Source organism: Apium graveolens, unplaced genomic scaffold (genome assembly GCF_009905375.1).
Source record: "Apium graveolens cultivar Ventura unplaced genomic scaffold, ASM990537v1 ctg5005_1, whole genome shotgun sequence".
Taxonomy (NCBI): domain Eukaryota; kingdom Viridiplantae; phylum Streptophyta; class Magnoliopsida; order Apiales; family Apiaceae; genus Apium; species Apium graveolens.
Window position 1 is genome coordinate 140,820 of NW_027418782.1, and position 4,653 is coordinate 145,472.

Consider the following 4,653-nt stretch of genomic DNA (forward strand, 5'->3'; position numbering starts at 1 on the left):
CACGTAGTGATAGTTGTACAAGTATCCTTAGACTTGAGGTCATCATAGTCATCTTGTGTACACTGAACTATGCTTTGGTTTAGTTCTTAGTCTCTAGGGACAATTATAAGGGCTCTACTGGGTATAGGAATTTGTACATGAAGATAGTGTATGATCAATAAAGGATCTACCCCTTCCAGTGAAGGAAGAGAATGTTCAATGCTGATCCACTTATGCTAGTTCAGGAATCTCTGGCCAGAGTGAATGAAATTAGAAAGGATTTTCTAATTTACATTAAATAGAACTAAGCATAGTGAATGGGAAAGCAAGTGATTAAATAAGATAGGCTTGACACAAGTTCCATGCCTTGTATTTAATCGTGACATTACAGGGTAGAAGGAATTGATTGTATAGTAACTACTCACTGAATAGGTTCTTGGTATTCTAAGCAGTGAATTCGTATTATCCGGATAGTCGCGATATGCTGAGAAGTATTCCTCACGATGTAGAATAAATATGATTAATTAATTAATCATATTTAATGAATTAGAGAATTTATATAAATAATGATAAAATAGTTTTATTATTATTTATTTCTACTACCGGCTTAATATTGAACCTAAAGGGTCACATCATAAAAGAAAATGATTTAATGGTGGATGAATTAATTAATAATGGCTGATAATTATTTATTTATGAAATAAATAATTAATTGGAAAATTTAATAATTGATTAAATGAGATTTAATTGATTATAAATTAATTAAGAAAAGGTTCTTAATATTATTAATTAAGAATTTAATTTTTGGAAATTAAATCAAGTGAGAGAATTATTTCTAAAGAGTTTAGAAAAAGGATTAATAATTAAAAGGTGTTTTAATTATTAGTGAGAATAATAAAGGGTTAATAATAATAATATTTTATGGAAAAAAATTCAGCTAAAAATTTTGCCTATAAATATACTATTATAAACCCTATTTTTGCCTCAACCGAAAAGATTTACAAAATCCTAATTCTCTCCATTTCCTCCTCCTTCATTACATCGTTTTCTTGGTGGATACCGGTGGAGTGCTTCACACTTGAGGAGCAGCTGCTAAGGATCTCCGTTCATCGTTTTTGGATCGCCATTAAAGACCTCGATCTTTCCATTAACGTAAAGCTTCTTAAGGTAAACATACTGAACTACGAATTAAATATTATTTTTCGCATGGATCCTGCGGAGGGTTTCGGTTTTTTTTAAGATTTAAATTTACGTTTTCGCTGCGTTTATGTGCTAAAAACCCTTCAATGTTATTAAAGCAACTTGCGAAAAGTTTTTAATTCGTTTATGTGTTTAACTGTTTTCGATATATAAGCATGTACGTGATTCGCCATGATTTGATGTTGATATAATATGCTTATATATGTATGGTTTTGAATATATGATATTCATGTGAGTTGTATAATCATAAAATGATTATGTAATCTGTATATATACTGATATATACATGATTTATGTTTGTTCTAATTATGAGAACCATATTAGATACGGATTCTGAATTGGCTGCTGCAGATTTGCTGAAATCTGGGTCTGGTGTCCGATTTACGCAAACGAATACCCTATTCCATAGGTAAATGAGCGTCTGAACAAAACTGATAGCAAAAGCTATCAACGACTCATCTGTAAGGCGTTTGACGTCGTTTACTGCCCGTAAACAGTGATTCTTATTTTTCTGATTTTTCTGATTTTTGTCATATTTTCTTTTTATGATTAGATCATGGATAATATGGTATGTTAAGATCAGATTATGTGTTTTAACATGCTTGTGTGTGTTGTATGAGCATGGTGGATGGTTATGGCCTTTCGACCTTAGTGTAATGGTTTTGGTTTTGGTTTTAAATACGACTTGCATGTCGTCAATCTTTGTAATCATAAATCTCAAATGTAACTCGAGTTATTCTTGTAAGTTCATTAGATTAGTTTTACTTTCAATCATGTAATGTAATTGAAGACTCAAGAACGCTATCCAATGGAGGTGATACAAAGAAGAAGACGAGGCATACAAGAAGTCTAAACAAAGAAGAAGACTTATGTAATAAGTAGTTGTATTTATTTCCATCACTATATTAGATTGACCTTGATCTTTATCATGAGCTTGATAAAGATCACATAGGATGGGGCCATAACCAAACACATTTACTTTATTGCACTTTACATTTACTTGTTTATTTAATTTTAGGTGAACTTAAATAAATATAAGGCGTGCTCTAGAAAATCTAGAATAGGAATCGTTTCTTGCCTTAACAATAAATATTATGAATATGATCATGAGATTCTTGTGTTTATGAAACACGTAATTGAATATGAATTTTTAATATTGAGAGAAAGGATGATTCTGTCAACAACAGATTTCTATCTGTAAGAAATGGTTATTAAGTGACGCCTCTTGACAATGCTCCACCCGATCTGGGAATCATCTGATTATCGATTATTGATTTGAAATATTTAATTTAAAAGGAAGAATCTCTTTATAATATGATTATGATTGTAACGTAATATAATCCCTCTAAAATTAAATAATATCAAGTAGTAATTGGCCAATGACACAACGGGCTTGTGTCGGTCATAGTCTTCCAACATGGTAGAAAGTGGTTCTTATTTTTAAATCATTATCGTTTCGTGCTACAGCCGAGGGCTTTGATTTCGAAATAAGAAATACTTGTCTATTACATAGAGATGTGTACATTGAATTAGAATCTAAAGGTTGGTACGTGCTATAGCCGTGGGCCGTTGGAGACTGATTCAATTGTACGAAATGTTGGGTTAGACTTGACTTAGAATATTGAGTTTGTCGTGCCACAGCCGTGACTCAATTATTCAAGAGGCTAAACTTATATTAGGGAATAACATAAGATGTAATTGACAAGAGTTGTCTGCCTATTGAACATCACATGACGTTTTGTGCCACAGCCGAGGTTGTGTGATGGAATGTAGGATCCCTATTCCCACTAGCATTATGAATGCTTAATTTTCACTTAGGGGGTTGAAAAACAAAATTAGATAAATTAGTGGGAGACACTTATGAATAAAGACTCGATTCATATAGTGTTTTGAAATGAAATTGAATATTTGCTAAGTGTTGTTATGTGTTTATCATTTACAGATTTACTATATTCGTCATGTCTTCTGCACTATCACTCCGGAGCATACTAGATGCTCACAAGTTGACAGGTCCTAATTTAGCTGTTTGTTTTCACTGTAACAAGGTGGGGCACTGGAAGAGGAACTGCAAGGTTTACCTTGCAGAATTGAAGAAGAAGAAGGATAGTGAGACTACCGCTTCTGATTCAGGTATGTTCATGATCGAAGTTAATATGTCACTAAGTCAAATTTCTACTTGGGTATTAGATACCGCCTGTGGTTCTCATATTTGCAATTCGTTGCAGGGACTAAGGAGAAGTAGGACTCTTGAAGAAGAGGAGGTGATTCTACGGATGGGAAATGGAGCAAGAGTTGCTGCTGAAGCTGTAGGATCATTTCATTTACATATGCCTACGGGCAAGACTATTATTCTAAATAATTGTTATTTTGTTCCCTCGATTGTGAGGAATATTATTTCTATTCCATGTTAGACTTGGCTGGATTTTCGTTTGGTATTCAGAATAATAAATGTTCAATTCTTAGAGATAACGTTCTTTATGGAAGTGGTATTTTAAACAATGGTCTGTATGTATGTGACGTAGAGCGTAATTTACTATAAATTGAACATACTAATAAAAGAAAAAGGGATGATGAAAATCTCACTTTCTTGTGGCACTGCGGACTTGGTCATATTAGTGAAAACAGACTGCGGACATTGCATAAGGAAGGGTTACTTGACCCCTTTAATTTTGAATCATATCATACGCGCGAGTCTTGTCTATTGGGTAAAATGACCAAATCTCCATTTAGTGGACATGGAGAGAGGGCTGCAGATTTGCTAGGATTGGTACACACAGATGTATGTGGACCAATGTCTACGCAAGCCATGGGTGGATTTTCATACTTCATTGTTTTCATAGATGATCGATCTAGATTCAGATATGTGTATTTGATGAAACACAAGCCTGAACCCTTTGAAAAGTTCAAAGAATATAATTATGAAGTGGAGAAATAAACCAAACATAGTGTTATAACTCTTCGATCAGATCGAGGTGGTGAATACTTGAATGGAGAGTTTCTAGCTTATCTCAAAGAAAATGGTATAGTCTCCCAGTGGACTCCTCCATATACTCAACAGTTGAATGGGGTATCTGAAAGGAGAAATTGAACTTTGTTAGACATGGTTCGGTCCATGATGAGCTATGCGAATCTTCCAGTATTCCTGTGGGGTTATGCATTGGAAACCTCAACATATTTACTGAATAAGGTGCCTTCCAAATCTGTTCCTCAAACTCCATATGAGATATGAAAAGAAAGGAAACCGAGTCTTAAACACTTTAAGATTTGGGGATGTCCAGCTTATGTCAAGAAAGTTGACCCAGATAAGCTGGAATCTCGATCTGTAAAATGTAATTTTGTGGGATATTCTAAAGAGACTTTAGGATATTACTTTTACACCGATCATCGGGTGTTTGTCTCCAGACATGCTACCTTCTTGGAAAAGCAGTTTATCCTTGAAGGAAACAGTGGGAGCAAAATTGAACTTGATGAAGT